We start from the raw sequence: 18,374 nt of genomic DNA on the forward strand, positions 1-18,374 counted from the left end.
GTTTTGCCTATATTATCCTCTATATGTTGCTAGACAATTTTTTGCTTTCAGGATATAAGGTGTTTTCGTATAAATTTCCAAAATATGAAAATATACTTAACTTTATTTGTGCAGATATTGTGTATTTTGAGGCAAAGGTTTTTTTTTCAGATTTTCCGGTTGAAGGGGTTCTGAGAACGAACATGTTTCACGTGTGCTCCAAAAATACATTTTGAGCACTCACTCCCCTATCTCTCATCCAATATCAGAAATAATCATAATAATCAGTTTTGAAAAGTGCTAACCAAGCCCTTTCATTTGATACGCCACATGTCCATATTCTGTGAAAAAATTTACATATATGGGGAACCCCCCGTCAAATATAAAATGGCGCACTTGCTACATGTAATGGACCAGACAGACCACATGTTCTCACCAAAAGTCGTGACAATTGTTTCAGCTGGTTCCGAATAAACCGGATGTCACCGAGAAAAAGACATCGAATGGATTCTAATAAGGTTTTGTTTCACACAAAACTTTAAAAGCGAGGTATTAACCTCGTTGCAGTTCTCCTTTTCTAACCTAATACTCGCTCTCTTTGCCTCTTCAATTTTATTGTTCAGAAAATTGGCTGCAAACCCATATTGAAAGTTGTGAATAAGGACTCACATAAATGCTAGGAAAGACCGTTCCAAAGAGCAGTTACGGCATAACCTTTTCAGAATCTGACTGAGAAACTTAAAGCCTCAAACACAACACTAAAACAAGTCGGGAAACCGGAAGCTTAATTAAAGACATTTGAGTGTCCATTTGCCCCACTAGTACGTAGCACGTAATATATGCATATATTATGTGAGAATATCCAGATTCAGAGGGTATTTCGGAGCCTAGCCACCGTATAGTGGCAACTTCTTGATTTTTTTCGGTTGAGTAGTTTCTGAAAATGGGTCTCTTAAAGAAATTATCACTTTCCGACTCCCCGTACTCCCCACTTTTCCAACAAATGTCAAAATTAAGACAGGCCTCGGAGAGTACTAACCGAGACCTTTCATTTGATACCCCACATAGCTATATCTGTTGAAAAAAATGTACACCCCCCTTTTGCATGTACTGGGACCCCCCTTAAATTCGATGTAGAATTATGTAACTCACTGTATGTGTGAGCGTTCACCTTTCCCATCTTTCTATCAAATTTGGTGTCAATCGCTACAACCGTCTCCGAGAAAAACGCGTGCGATGGACAGACAGTAAACCGATTTTAATAGGATTTTCTTTTACACAAAACCTTAAAAAGGAGCACGGATGGATCTTTAGGGATAAGGGAAAATTTGTAACAACCAAAACCAAATTTGAGAGATTGACGTCGTCTTCGACTGAATCGAAAACGAACAGTGGAACTGGAGTTTGCTATCTTCTAGAAACCACAATGATGGGACTTGACAAATTTCGTCCTAACCTAGCTAACACCATTACATATTTTGGTTTGTGTGTACCCCGCGTGAAATCATATTGTTGTTGCATGCAGTTTACCTCTTGCGATTCTATGGACCAGCCGATGTGAGCAGTTTCACAAAATACTAAATGCGACCTTCCTTCCATTCAATACCCTAGAATTTCAACCCATATAATTTTATGAATCCTCCCCTCCTTAATATAAAATCATACCGTTTTTTTGTGGTTTACAAACAAAGATTTAATAGTTTGCCAGAAATGAACTACACAATTTTACGATCATAATGTGTGCCGGTAATCAAAATTTAAAGAGACTGCAAGATGTTTCCAAAAGAAGATATTTATTCGTAGTTCGTCCGAAATTTAATTCCATTTATAAATAAAGTAAAGCATCGCCCTGACCGTTCAAAATACTGGAATACAAAGATATCGAGTGCGCACCTATCAGGTTATGGAATTCTGAAGTAAAGCGAACACAAAAAGTTGATTAGAAAGTAATTTGCAAGAACACAATCGAATTTCTAGAATTAAATAGTTAAAAACTTTCAAACTTCTAGCAAGAAGTTCGAAAGTTTAGAAGCCACAGTTTTTTGTATTGAAGTACCCGTAGTAAGTCCACATAGAAATGAATAGCATCGCGACTAGAAGTGTCAACTATCATTTTTTAATGGAAAGGTCAAGTCGATGAGTTTCATTTAATTATTGTTGCTTCCTACAAAAACGGCATTTCGTATATTAGGTATGTGATTTTGAATTTTCTCAAATTACAGAAAGGAAACCCTCTAGTATGGATTATTCGAGATAAGCATTCAGCGTATTCTGTAATCAATCCAAAGATTCGCAGCGATAAACTGTACACTGAAAGTAGGCTATTGAGTGAGGAACTCAGCCGAATGACAGGTAAATTGGTCCTGAATTTTCTATCTAAGGAAGCTTTTTATTATTATTCCCCAACCTTGAACCAGAGAAATGCACAAAAATGATATTATGCCCGACTTGCTAACAAACAAATATCCAACTTAAAATACTATCGTTTGGGAATATCTTATCATGGTTATAACCAGTTTTCATGGCGGCCCATGGTCCATGGCTCACTTTAAAAATTGCAACCGAAAAAGGTAAAATAAAATTGGATAAAATCAACAAATGCTAGCTTAAATCCATGGCTGGGCGATGATCATAGAGAGTCGTTTCAAATTGCGAGAATAATACAGTGAACTGCTTGGGTGAGGTGAATGTGTTACTCGCGCACATTTGTAATTCGTCGAGAAGATGAGAAGAAACTCTGCATATATAAACATACGTCTGTAAAGCGATTTCATCATTTTTAGTCAAAATGAGCAGAAGAAGAAATCGTCTAGTGCGTTAAGTGTGAATGACCTTATAGAGGAGCATAAACCTGTTTTACAGATATAATACTTGCGTAACACATTATTAAGCAAAATAAGAGAAATATCAGGAAATACATAGCAACAGCACATGTGCTATATGTAGAAAAATATGTTGCATTGTCAGCATCGGCGGAGCAGTTTCTTTGGTTTTTGTCGATCTTTGATTTAATTCGAAAGCGTATAAGTCGGGTATAAGTAGTCTATCTTTAGCTAGTAAAGGAGATAAATATGTTCACAATTTGCAAATAAAAGTTTTGTAACAACTGCAAAATCTACTTTACTGATTGAACCGAATAGAACCAGTGAAAAAACGGATGCTCTCAATTGATCTTTTACGATAAAATTTAAATTTTTTTGATATTGATCGAAGTGTATGACACGGATACATATAAGCTTTAAATTTTACAGTAATGTTAAGTTAAGACGTATTGCTTGATTAACTGAAACCGAGCAATGCTCTTTACTTGCGGGAAATCTTGATCCCGGTCAAATATAAAATGAAAATTGGTAATCGTCTCAAATCGCTTCACACGCAAATTTATTAATTTCTTTATTAATATGAGCAAAGGATTCACCTATGAAAAATTATAGGACGGAAATATTGTTTTTAAGAGTTTTGTGTAAAACAAAACATTTATTTATTTAATTTAACGGACAACAAACAGAGAAAACTCCAATTAATTATTGTCCTCAGGAGGAGGAGAAAGCAAAAAACTTATCCTACGTTTAAAACTACTTAAAGTAGAGAAGCTCAAAGGACCGAGCTGTTCTGCGTTGTAATTTCGGCAAAACCTAGGAATGGGAGAATGAAAGTAGACTTCGAGTTCTACGTGTGTTATAAGATGCAGGACGGCAGGTGACGTCGTCAGCAACGGAGCAGTCCATCAGACCCGAGGAAAGTTTAAAAAATGTGCATAGATCCAGATAGAATCTACGCTGTTGTAGGAAGGGAAGGTTCAGAAAGCGGAGGCGAGGGGTAGTCCACACGAGGGAAGCTTCTCTTAAAGAAGAGGGAACGGGTGAATTTGCGTTGCACATTTTCAAGGGCAAGACAATCGCAGTTACGGAAGGGATACCAGATCACGGAGTGAGGGTATCCCTCACAAGGGAATTGAAGAGAGCTAAGGAGGGTTGGATGGAGTCAAAATCAGAGGACGAGTGAAGTATAAATCCTGACAATTTTGCAGCTCGATTGATGACATCGAGGAAATGGGTGTCAAAGCGGAGCTTATTGTCGAAAGTGACTCCGAGATCTTGAGTGGAACTTAAGCAGGATAAGGAATGCCCGTTAAGAGAATAAGGGAAAGAAGGGGGTAGCAACCAGAATGGCACCTTCTGACGTTTAGCGCTAAACCATTAGTCGAGCACCAACGAAACAGAGTGTCCAGGCTAGATTGAAGGGAAACACAGTCCATAGTCGATGATATAGCGGAAAACAACTTTAGGTCATCTGCATAGAGCAAACAGGGACAAGTAAGGAGGGGAGGAAGGTCGTTAATAAAGAATAAAAATGAACCCAGAATATATCCCTGTGCGACACCAGAGGAGGGGGAGAAGGAGCGAGAAGTACAGCCGTCAAAAGAGACGCGGCAGGATCGGTTGAAAAGTTAAGAGGCGAGCCATAAAACAAGTGGTATGGGAAAGTTTAGAGACGAGAGTTTGGATAGAAGTATCTTGTGATTTACAGTGTCGAATGCTTTAGCGAAGTCAGTGTAAATGGTATGCACTTCTTGCCGTGAATTTAGACATTTGGCGACAAAGTTGGTAAAGTCAAGCAGGTTGGAGGTAGTGCACCTACGTTTAACGAAGCCATGTTGCTCTTTCACTATGTGTTGGCCAAAGTGGGCGGACAACCAGTAAAACATTAAAATCGACTCAATATCTGTCTCTCCGTCTGCTTGACAGAGTACGACTGAACCTATGATCAGATACAACGAGTGTCATAATTAATTCTGTATTGAGTTTTATAGTTGCTTCCCATAAATGTGAAAAAAAGGAGCATTCTTTTTCTCAAAGTATGGTCAAATCAAATGGTTCAATCGGTACTTTTCCAAACGTTAAAGTTTGCGTGTAGACTCGAAATTCTCGCACCATATCAGAATTTGGAAATGCATGAAGGAATATTTTGAATTTTCAGCCTTTTGCAAATGGCATAGTTATGTATCCAAAGTTCTCAACATAAAGAAACACAGACACAAACCAAAACCTCATTAAAATCGAATTAATGTCTGTCACGTCCGATCTATTCGGAAACGGATAAACCTTTTGTCATCAAATTTGGTGAGAATATGTGATTTGCAAAACCCTTTAAATGCAACAAGTGTCATCTTGTGTTGAGTTTACATGCGAAGGGGGGTCCTGATTTTCTTTTCTTTTTCGAAACTGATTTCTGGATTTGTTTAAGAATTCAGACCTAAATCCACCATCCACTTGATAGCGGACCGTACCAGTTGAGAAAAAACTTTCTTTTGCTGTTCACGAGCCAAACCGCTAGTCGTCTATTTCTGCCTATTTGGTGTTAGCCCCAGGAAAATAAGCATATTCACTCCGTCCTTACGAATATATATAAGGGAGTAAATACGATCCCTGTTTGTCTTAAAAAGTGAAGTAGGTCCTTTTCTCATAACCTATGCAATAAAAAAATCTGAGAACAGAAAAATCGCCATGTTACACATATATTAAATCTAGGCGTCAAAATACATCCCATTCCGATTTCTCTGCAAATAAAGTTCATAAAAACACTCGAAAATTTAAAGGAAATATTATTATTAACAAAGTTATAGAAAATCAAATTTTTCTATTTTGTATTAATTTACATAGAATGAATATCATCATATAGTATTACAATAAAGTGAGCTTATATAAACGGAGGGGCGCATGAGTGAGAGTTTGAAGAAATCCAACTATTATTAACAAAGCTATAAAAGCTAAATTTTTCCATTTTATGTGGATTCGGTGCATTCTAAGACATGTATGACGTCATCATCATATATCAATTCGTCAATACCACAACAAGGTAAGCTCATAGGAATAGATTCCCGAATGAGAATTACTTTTTCCTTTTTAGCTTTCCTAATCAATTGTATATCAGTAAGAATTAATCGAGGCACACATGTATGTAAGTTCAGTTGTTTAAAACTGCAAATTTGAAGATGAGAAAAAATTTTGCACGGATCAGAGGATGAGAAAAAAAATTGCGTAATATCCTCCGGATGAAACAAAAATAAATTTGAAGAAACGTCCATCGATCTTCACAAAAAAAAACAGTGAAGCATGTAGGCGGTAGAATAATGGTGCGGAGCTGTTTTTCATAGCAAGGTGTAGGTCTGATACATCCAATTGATAGCGTAATGGATAGATTCATGTAGAAAGATTTGTTGGGGATGATAATGCTACCTTATGCCGAGGATTCATCATCATCATCATCAACGGCGCAACAACCGGTATCCGGTCTAGGCCTGCCTTAATAAGGAACTCCAGACATCCCGGTTTTGCGCCGAGGTCCACCAATTCGATATCCCTAAAAGCTGTCTGGCGTCCTGACCCACGCCATCGCTCCATCTTAGGCAAGGTCTGCCTCGTCTTCTTTTTCTACCATAGATATTGCCCTTATAGACTTTCCGGATGGGATCATCCTCATGCATACGTATTAAGTGACCCGCCCACCGTAACCTATCGAGCCGGATTTTATCCACAACCGGACTGTCATGGTATCGCTCATAGATTTCGTCATTGTGTAGGCTACGGAATCCGAGGATTATATGGTATTTATTTGGACATTTCAAAGAACAATGATCGAAAATACTCATTGCGATTGGTCAAAACATGGCTCCAGGGACTTAATGTGGCCAAGTCAATCCTCAGACCTCAATCCTATTGAGAATCTTCAAGGCAAACTTAAACGAGAAATTTAGAAGACAATCTACCAAAACAAAACGCAATTGGGGGAAACTATCCAAAAAGTTTAGTAAATTATTCCTATAGAAATTTGTCGGCAGTTGATATCGTCCATGCCTTGAAGGATTGAAAAAGTGATCAAGAATAATGGCAGATAGTCAGGGTGTTAAATATATTCTATCTAATTGAATAAACAAGTCGGGAAACCGGAAGCTGGACGCTTCAGGTACGAAAGGTTTTGTGTATTTCTTAGTACGCAGCACGTAATATATGCATATATTATGTGGGAATATCCACTTTCGGATGATATTGACATTTATAGTCTTGAATTTGCGAAGAAGCGACAACTTTGACGTATTATAACTTTGTTAGTAATAGTGCGATTTCCACCAAACTTGGTAAGATCATGCTCTATATTATACCCTATATTGTTGCGAAATTTTGTGGTCCTAGCATGAATTTAAGGGGGGTTCTGCAGCGAATTACTAAAAATTATAGTAATATACTATTATTAACTTTATTTATGCAGATATCAGTGTGGAAGGTATTTCGGAGCCCAGGCACTATATAGTGGCAGCCTCTCAATTTTTTTCAGATTTTTCGGTTTGGTAGTTTCTGAGAATGGCCCCCGTAAAGGAATGGTCAATTTCAACCACCCGCACTCCCCACCTTTCCATCAAATGTAAAAACTAAGACCAGCTTCGAAAAGTACTGGCCGAGACCTTTAATTTGATACCCCACATGACTATATTTGATGAAAAAAAAATTTACACCCTCCTTTTGCATGTATGGGGACCCCCCCCCCCCTTAAATTCGTTGTAAAAGGATGTAATTCACTGTATGCGTGAGCGTTCACAGTTCCCAGCTTTCCACCAAATTTGGTGTCAATCGCTGCAACCGTCTCCGAGAAAAATGCGTGTGACGGACAGACAGACAGACAGACAGACAGACAGACAGATAGTAAACCGATTTTAATAAGGTTTTGTGTTTACACAAAACCTTAAAAACGCGACCATAACTAACGAAATTCGAATGTTAATTATTAAGTTTGTACGACGCAACTATATATTATAAAATAATTAAATTTGCAGGTTTTCTTTAGAGTTTGTAAAGTTTTTAATTTTTTGGTACGACAATGAAGTATGTCTAGGTTGAAAATTGATCTAATTTTCGAAGGATCATAGAAAACGATATGAAAACCAAGTATGTTTGAGAAGCAAAAACGCCCATACCTATTATTTTGTCTATGTATGCTTTTGTGAAGAAAATCGGAAATATGCGTTCGATCAACTTATGTCTGTATAGGTACAATATTCGGTTCGGGTTAGGCAATCTTGGGATTTTGAAAGAATGTCAAAGAATATTTTGAATTTTAGCTTTATACGAACGGAAAAACGTGCAAAAAAAATTTCTCACATAAGATGAACACAACATTTCTATACCAGAAGCGTCAAGTTGCCGGTATTCCGAGCTGTTTTTAATTATTTCTACATCGGCGTCAGTTGCTCTATGCATACTTATATGTATGGGAATGCGTATCAGGAGTATTTATTTTACATACATATATATTTACGTATAATAAGGCGGGAATACTTAGATCCACAAGATGCGTATGTACATATGTAAATAGGAAATAAGCGGTAAAATGCAATGCTTGTCTTGAAATTTAGAAATACTTGAACGACCTTCATACCCTCAATTTGAGATCCCTTATTTAAAAGTGCAAATAAAATTAAAAAGTTGAATTGAAAAACTTGTCAAGTTAAAAAGTAGACAAAGTCAACCCAATTGTTGGTAATATTTTATTGAACAGTTAACATTTTGATCAGTTACGTAGCCTCAAATCTATGAAAACTTATTTTACAATTGATCTCAGATGCTCAAAAAATAATCAATAAAATAGAAGTCCTTTTGGTTTGGATTTACACATGTTCTCTTCAAAATGTAAAGAATGAAATAAAGTAGGATCCGAATATGAACTATAGATACTACGTTAATATAAGCCTACTTTCCCTGAACTTCAGCCTCTCCTCTACTTAGGGTGAGAAGATTGTTGATGACATATTACAAACAACTCGGTTTTACTATCCACAACTGTGTAGACCGTTATACTAAGATTAGGGAGGGTAAATCTTTGCTCGAATTAAATGGGAGAATTCAGCTGCAAATGCAAAGTATGAAAGTATTCCATCACGCAGAAAAAAACGTCGAAAGGGTTGCAAGAGGGAACGAACTCTTCTATTTCTGAGAAATAATCTGTTGGAGCAAGATTTTTCAATACCGTACTAACGATTTCCTTCATTCGGTTGTTGGTTGCTTAAAATTTCGACAAAAAAATTATGTTTGAAACTGAAACGATTGGAATGATTTTTTTTATCCGGAAAGATTAATTTAAATTTCATTCATCGAAATTGTTTTACTAATATTTTGAATTACATTTACGATATTTTTACAGTGATTTTTGGCAAAAATAAATGTCCAGGAGGATTAATACAACTACCTGTAAGGTAAGGTAAGGATTGAATCGAAATTCGATAGGGCGTATTACAGGTCTAAATGATTGCTCTCAAGTCCAGATAAAATAAGTCGCACATTTATATATTGAAAATATATCTAACAGGTAACGGTAAGCTACGCATATCTGATTTCTTTTAGTTTTGAGGGCCTCGATCAGTTTTATGAAGTAGAAATTTGAGAAATGTTTTGTTTCAATTTAAGTAACTCATGCTGAAATATGACCATATAATACTCTGACAAACTATAATACTATGAAACATTTTTATTAGACTGTTCTGATTGAAATAACTCTCTTTTCAACACAGCAGCGCAGCAATGATTCTGTTGCATAAGTATTAGACAACCATGAAGAAAATAATGGAGTGTTTAAGTCGCAATTCAGTTATCATTACATTTTCGTCTACATAAATACAAATGCACTTTTCATCGATGATATCTTATCTGGTATGGTGTTAATATAATCAATAATTTATTGACACAATAAATTATCGAATTGAATAAAAGTGATGAACCCATTAATAAACATAGAAAATCAGAGGAACAAAACCTCACAGGAAATATACTGCACGATTTGAATAGCAAAAGCAATAGAATGAGAAGAAATAGTTCACTGATCAACATGAGCTTGAGTGTACTCCACTTTTATAGTCGTTTCTATAGTTAAGCGGAGAAGGTTATTAACCTCATCACCAAGCTGAGAGTTTGTGAAACACATTTTATATATTGCAAAATGCTTCCACGTTAACCTAAATGACTGAACTGGTATTGTACAGTACTGAACTCTACTGTTTCTTGTATTGTGTGTAATATACACAATTGCATCGCTTTCATTCCAACCATTGTACACTATTTCTTCTCCCGCATTTTTCTCTACCTTTTTCTAAGCGAAAACAATCTCTGCTGCTTCGATTAGAGCGTACACTTTCATAATGAGGCTTCTCATCAAACATATAAACAAGAAAAAAAAAACACGATGGTCCAGGGCAAGATGTATATATATAATGTGAGGAGAGACAACGAACAAGACAAATCTCAAGATCGTCTAAATCTTTTTCTGTTTTATTGTGTTTTGTACTCATTACAGTCAAGCGGCCATCTTCAACTTGTAATATTAGCGCAATAGAAGCGATATGTTGAAACAACGGCAAACGTTTTAAGGGGACTGAATTATCGTGGGTTTAATTTCGCCCAAGTAAAATATTTTATCTTGCACGATGTTTATATTACTATCTGATTGATTTATGTAGGATGAATCAAACATACCATATATATCGCCAAATTTCTATCAGCAAGTACTGATTTAAAGTGCAAACGACCGTAATACAAAATATTTCCTAAAATTTGTTGAATACTCTTGCGTCTATTAACTATGTAATTGTGAAAGAACTCAAAGATGCAGATTAACAATAACTAAAGTTATATATAGTATACCTGGTTAAAAACAAGAATGTTAGAAAAAAACAATGAATGATAATTCTTTCTATTGCTCACAAGAAGGCTGGAAAAAAATTATAGGCTACTACGAACTGCTTTTTTTAAGGTTTTGTGTAAAACAAACTAATCTGAATAATTGCGAAAAATACCATCTGTAGGAGGAAGTTATGCAGATGGCTACTGCCAATTACTCAATAAGAACAAAGTGTTTTGCAACAACTAATTGGTAAGTTGTAGTAAATCCATATTTGTGGAACTATAATAAAATCAATGATTGAATTTTAATTCCTCGGTCTCGCTCTTAAGTTTCTAATCCTAGTTCTGATCATAGATATTTGTCTTGATCTTGTTTCTGGAAGATTGTCATCATGTGCATACATTGTGCGATGATGACAATGATAGCTCACACCAATATATGTGATGAAAAAGAAAAGTTACTGCCCTGCACGTATGTGGACCCCAATTTAAATATAATATAGAATGATCTTACTTAATGCATACATGGAGTTTTACAGTTTCCACCTCCCCACCAAATTCCGTGCCACCACGTATAACAGTTTCCCACAAAAGTACATGTGACAGACAATGGGCCGATTTTAAAAAGGTTTTGTTTTACATGAAACGAAAGAAAACTAACAAGAAGTCGGGAAACCGGAAGCTTGGCGCTTCAGCTATGAAAGGTTTTGTTTGTTTCTTCTGTGAGTATATTTGAGTGCAGAACTATCCCTTTTGTACGTAGCCCGTTATGTGTATGCATTTAGCATGTCAGACTACTAACTTAGTATGATATTGATATTTAGTTGCAGTAATTTTAAACGACAAAGTCAATTTTGAGCTACTGTAACTTTGTTAGTGATAGTATGAGTTTGATCAAATTTGGGGATAACGTGCTTCATATTAGAATCTATATTACTACAAATAATAACTCTTAAACTTAAGGGGGGCTTTTACTCAATTTCCCCCAAAAATATAGTAATATATTATTATTAACTTAATTTGAGCAGATATCTTTGTGGAGAGTATTTTTACACTGGACACCGTATAGAAACAGCTTCTCGATTTTTTTATTGGGTAGTTTCTGAGAATGGATCCGTTAAACAAATCATCACTTTCACTACCTAAGCGTCTAGCTTCCGGTTTCCCGACTTGTTTAAACTGGGTCGCCTGTAGTAGCTAAAGGGTTAAGAGATCGGGAGAAAATTATTTAATATTTGCTTCTCAGAACTGTGTGAGAAAACGCCTGATATGCAGCTTGTTCGATAGTTTTTAAGCACTTTGTACAGTAACCTGTATTTAAACATGTAATCAGAGAAGTAATCGTGTACTTTGCATTTCGTATCATTTTCACATTTAAGTGGCACTCGTGTTTTATAGAAAAGTATGCTAGAGCTATTTTTTATCTACCTATCTATCATCTGGATGAAGTGGCATTCCCCAACTGGTGTTCTTTGTGATCGACGTATCAGCGCACGTCCCAAATCTAAAATTTACTGCAATGTCGTCCGTCTGCCGCTCTCTATAATTCTGAGTGTTGGCCTACTATAAAGGACAATGAACGGCATCTTGCGGTAATGGGGACGAAGATGTTGCATTGCACTGGTGGCGTGACACGTTTTGATTACGTCTGAAGTGAGAATATCCCCCATCGATATGGGTTTGCATCGATCGTGGAAAAACTGCAAAAGAGGCGTTTTCGATGGTGTGGTCACGTAACTCACGCTAACGAGAATTCAACAACTAGTAGTGGTCAGAACATCGAAAGCAATGGGAAGCAACCAAAAAGCCGGCCAAAACAATGGTGGCTTGAGACGCTGGATGGGGATTTAAAGGTCTCGCGATTACATCTTGATCAGGCATTTGATAAAATAAAATGACGAAACCGATCACCACGAGCCGACCCCGCTTGTGAACTGAAGGCCGAAGAAAAAGAAAAAGATGCGAGGAGCGACGAGTCCACGACAGCTCCGTGTTACATAGTTAAAAATTCCATTGCCCTCAATTTTCTAGAAAACAATTCAAATAAATCTTTTGATGGAAAGCCCTGTGTTGATAATGATCAACTTCATAAGCCTCACGCTCTCAGTTTAATAGTATTAGCAAACGCCAACAATTTAACCAACATCAAATATAAAAAAAGGGCAAGGGAGAATTAGATTCTTCTTTAATGTAATTTTAATATTTCACTCGAATTTCAATTATTCTCGTTTATCATGACGTCAGCATCTTATTTGAATGGCTTAAGATGCTGTTAATTAGCACGAAATTGATAAGTTTGAACTTCTATAACTTTGACACTAATAGTTGGATTTTCATGGAACTTAGCATGTGTATGCACGAGACTGTTCTCTATATCGGTGCAAAATTTGGTACACCTAGGATGAACTTAAGGGGAGCTTTTAAGTCAATTTCTAAAAATTGATAATATACTATTAGTAAATTTATTTGAGCAGATACCGGAATGGGACATCTCTCGAAGATTAGATTTCACATAAGTGTTTTACACAAAACCTTAAAAAGGACTGCGGATAAATAGATTCTTCATAAATGCGACTTTAATATTCCACGCGAATGTCAATTATTCCGTGTAATTATGACGTCAGCATCTGATTTGCATGGCTTTGGAAGCAGTAAATTCGCGCGAAATTGCTAAGTTTGAACTGCTATAAGTTTGGCGTTAATTGCCAGATTTTCACCAAATTTAGCACGTTTGTACGAAATATTGTCCTCTATTCTGCTGCAAAATTCGGAAGTCCTAAGATGAATTTAAGGGGGGTTTTTCAGTAAATTTCTAAAAAGTAGTAATATACTATTAGTAAGTTTATTTGAGAAGATATCGGAATGCGACATATTTTGAGGCCTAGATTTCATCTAGGCGTACCACCCTGATTTTTTTCGGATTTTTAGGTTGGGTAGTTTCCGAAAATGAGTCCTGTCTCACTTCAAATCTTACTCACGCACTTTGCAATTTATGCCAAAACTAATGTCAGTTTCGGAAAGTACACACCAAGACCTTTCATTTGATACCCTACACAACTATATCCGGTGAAAAAATTTTTTGAATCCCCCCTTTGCATGTATGGGGAGCCCCCCTTTAAATTCCACCTAAATTTATGCCACTCGCTGTATGCGTGGGATTTCATAGTTCCCATCTGTCCACCAAATTTCGTTCGGATCGGTTTAGCCGTTTTGGAGAAAAATGCGTGTGACAGACAGACAGACAGACATTGAATCGATTTTAATAAGGTTTTGTTTTACACAAAACCTTAAAAACGTAATGGCCAGCTTCTACACATACTCACCACCCTCGGTTAGATTTAAAGAGAAAAAAAAAACATGTATTTCGAACGGTAAAATTATACAGTATTAGTTAATAAATAAAAAAAACCAAATTGAATCGTATTGACTAATTTCGCTATTATTATTAAGATCCACACTTATTTTCTTTGACATTGGTAGGTTGGTTGTTCGGTAGAATTTTTCGAGATTGTAGATCTTATGTATCTGAATGACTATTCAGTATGAAATATAGAGAAATGTTCGAAAAAATTGCAGCCAGTTATTGTTTTGTAAGTTTGACAATCCCTTCAAATTAAAATGTTAAATATGATAAATGCCCCTTGGATCTGCAAAGGAACCTACGAATAGAAAGTTCAGTGAAATTGTCGAAAATTATCAAATATTGAAATTTAAAAACTAATGGGCAACTCGAATCTGATCAGACCACCAAACAGTTTAACCGAATAATTTACTTTCATAATTAACTCTCAAATAGCTGAAGTTTATGAGGCAATGCAAGGAATATTCAAATTAGAATACCAGCCTTTCCAACACTTTCGGTGTAGATTAATGGGGGCATATCTTAAAGGTAAGAGGGAAATGGATGCCTGGAGACCTGGAGATGAAGCATCAACAAATGATCTTCACAACCACCTGAAGAACGTTATCATTGATACGGTCACAAACATACTTGGCCCCAGCCGCAAAAGGAATCGGAACGGCTGGTTTGACGATGACTGTAAGCTAACAATGAAACGGAAGAATGCCGCATACCGAGTAATGTTGCATTCTCCGTCGAGCGAAGAAGCAACTTCACAGACGGAAAAAGGAAGCCTAAGGGAACCAACAAGTCTGTGAACTAGAAAAGTACAGGGAGCAACCGCAACAGGTGCGGAAGTTTTACCAACAAATCAGCAGGATGAAGCTTTATACAACTCGATGCTCATCCTGCCGAGACAAAGAGGGAAATCTGATTTCCGACAGAATGGGCATATTGGAGGGATGGGTTGAGTACTTTGATGAAATACTGAACAACCAGAACTTCGGCGAGTTGGAGGTCCCGCCAACTGAAGACGACGGACAAATACCACCAAGTTTAGGAGAAATAGTCCATGCAATTCATCGGCTTAAAAATCATTAGTCGCCTGGAGCCGATGGAATTACAGCCGAATTAGTTAAATATGGATACAACCAATTACACCAAGTGGTTCCTCAACTTGTACTCAAGGTATGGGACAGCGAATCAATGCGTGACGACTGGCAAGGAGGCATCATCTGTCCCATACATAAAAACGGAGATATCACACAGTGCAGCAATTATAGAGGTACACGTTGCTGAGTACCATCTATAAGATATTCTCCGCTATCTTGCTAGGCCCCATACGCCCAGAACATCATTGGCCCATACCAAAGAGGTCTCACTCCAGGCAAATCAGCAACAGATCAGATTTTTTCTCTGCGGCAAGCGATGGGAAAACTTGGTTTCTTTCAGATTTTTGAGTTCGGTAATTTCTGAGAATGGATACGTTAACAAAATGAGCATTTTGATGTCGAAACTGCCAACAATCTAAAGTCGAAACCGAAACGCCAAAGAATTTTCGACTACTACTAATATTTTAGCTTTTTAAAGGATATTTTAAAGGCACGCAAGGGTGCAATTATTAGAATGTTTTTAAAAGTATGATTTTCAGAAACGAAATATCATATTAACATTAGTTAGGGTTTTGTGTGAAATGAAACTTATTAAAATCGATTCAAGTTTATCTGTCACACGAGATTTACTCCGAAATGGCTGGAACTATTGTCGCGAAATTTGATGAGAATATGTGTGAGGTTTACGGGGGATTCCCAATATACGCGAAAAAGAGAGAATAATTTTTTTTACAGAGTTTGGTAAATTCTAACAGAATATGGTCATGTGTGGTATCGAATTAAAGGGCTTAATTAGTACTTCTCACTTCTGATATCAAATGAGGACTCAGAATGCGTGTCCCACAAACAGGTCTCATTCCCAGAATCTATCTCACCGAAAAATTAGAAACAAATCAGTGCCTCTTTACAAAATCTAGGCCTCAAAATACATCCCATTACGATATCTGCTGAAATAAAGTTAATAATAGCAAATTACTATATTGAGGAAATTAACCTGAAACCCTACTAAAGGTCATTCTTTAAGGCATCAGTATAAGCGATAATATTAGACAAAATTCTGTAAGGTGTAAAGGCAATCCGACTATTGCTACTAATTAGAGAAAATAAAAAATTTTGTATTTCATATGAATTTATTGCACTTTAACATCATGATATAAACCGAACTCATATGGGCGGGGAGTTGGGAGTTTGGAGACATAGGAAGGAATATTTTGAATTTTTAACTGTGTACGGGTGGAAGAACGTGCATAGAACACAAGACAAGATTAACATAAAAATGTTATATTCGAAGCATCCAGCTTCCCTTGTTCCGACTTGTTTTAATAAATAAATAAAATCAAAGTACAAATGTGTTATTATGCACAGGCTTGCACTTGATGTTGAGATTACCCTTTTTTAAGGTTTGGTATAATACAAAAAGACTTGATTAAATCGATTCACTCTATGCTCTATGTTATAGCCTACATTACTGCATTGATTCCAGGATGAACTTAAAGGGGATATCGCAGTCAACTACGAAAAATTATATTAATATATTATTAACTTTATTTTAACAGATATCAATATGGAGGGTATTTCGGGGTCTAGACACCATATAGTGGCAGCCTCTTGATTTTTTTCGGTTGGGTAGTTTTTGACAATGGGTTGGTGAACGAAATGAACATTTTCAACCCTCGCATCTCCCCCCTTAAAACAAATGTCAAAACTAAAACTTCATTTGATAGCCTACATGACTATATTTGGTGAAAAAAAAACCTACATCTCTTTTGCATGCATGCCTCCTCTTCCTTTAAATTCAGTGTAGAAGCATGTAACTCATTGTATGTGCGAGCGTTCACAGTTCCCACCTTTCTATTAAAATTAGGGTCAATCGCTATAACCGTTTCCGAGAAAAATGTGTGTGATGGACAGGCAGTAAACCGATTTGAATAAGGTTTTGTTTTACCTAAAACCTTAATAAAAAATGCTGTCTTGAAGTATCCCTAAGACTTCACTTGTTGTAAAATGAATTTCGAAAAAGTATACGCAGCAAAGAAAAATACTGAAGCATCGTATTTAAAACGGAGTCAGAGTTGGGTGGCAAGGAGACGATGTCCGCCAGACGCTTCGGTTATAAAGGTTATGTGAGAAACTCGCTAAGCACGACTTTTCATTCGTACATAATTAAGAATACAAAATGTTCCACCATATTTTGCCAAACCCCAAGATTCACATATATACATACAAATCAGGTAATATACTATTATTAACTTTATTTGTGCAGATATCGGAATGGGATGTATTTTGAGGCCTAGATTTCATATATTTGGATTACTTTTTTCAAATTGTTCGGTTAGGTAAGTTCAGATAACGAGGCCTGTTTCACTTTTTGGGGCACACATTTTGTGCCCTACTCCCTAGGCTTCACCCAATATCAGAAAAAGGCCAGTTTCGAAAAGTACTAACTGAGCCCTTTCATTTGATTACCCCCTTGATCATATTCTGTGAAAAAACAGTTTACACCCTCCTTTCGCATGTATGGAGAGCCTCCCTTAAAATTCTTCACAAAATGGCGCCACTCGCTGCGTGTAAAGAGACAGATAGACCACAGGCTCTCATCAAATTTCGTAAGAATCGGTTCAACCATTTCTGAGTAAATCATGACAGACAGACAGACAGACATTGAATCGATTTTAATAAGCTTTCGTGTTTACACAATACAGTCGAAAATTTCCAATATATCGCAATACGATTGATGTGAAATTTTGCATTTGCTTTCATTCCAATGAAAAAATATTTTATCACATTGCTTAATAAAAAATTTTGGAGTACGTACTTAAAAAATTACCTCCTTAATACATCACAAACTACATGCATAGCAAAGAAACATGGAGGAAATGGTTTACAGTTGAATACTAGCCGCTAGCTGTAAATCTCCACATCGGAAGAGACAAACCGAGATATTTTACCATGTATTGTCGTTCATTTTGTTGCACTTAAAAAATAAATAGATATGATAAAAGGCAACGAAAAAGTGCCGAGAATAATTATTGTGCCGTAGTGACGTGGTTGGCCCGATTGCCTTTTACACCGATTATGAGATATGTAGTTGTAATTGATGAAAAGCTTTAAAAGTTCGTACAGTTCAGTTTCAAGTACACACTACAGCAATTTCAATAATAGAACAGAAATAAAAAATATCACTTTAGCGAAAAATAAATTATATGTGAACAAGAGTGAGATGGAAAACCAAGAGACTCGGGAAGAAAGTCCGCACTATTAACTTGTGCATGGAGA

At 36.4% G+C, this 18,374-nt stretch overlaps 1 protein-coding gene across 5 annotated transcripts in view; it reads right to left on the reverse strand.

Moving 5' to 3' along the window:
- The window catches only part of LOC119647026 (chromodomain-helicase-DNA-binding protein 7), an 84,233-nt gene that overhangs the window by 34,477 nt on the left and 31,382 nt on the right, over positions 1-18,374 (reverse strand). The gene's annotated exons all lie outside the window — the stretch shown is intronic.

Source organism: Hermetia illucens, chromosome 1 (genome assembly GCF_905115235.1).
Source record: "Hermetia illucens chromosome 1, iHerIll2.2.curated.20191125, whole genome shotgun sequence".
NCBI lineage: Eukaryota > Metazoa > Arthropoda > Insecta > Diptera > Stratiomyidae > Hermetia > Hermetia illucens.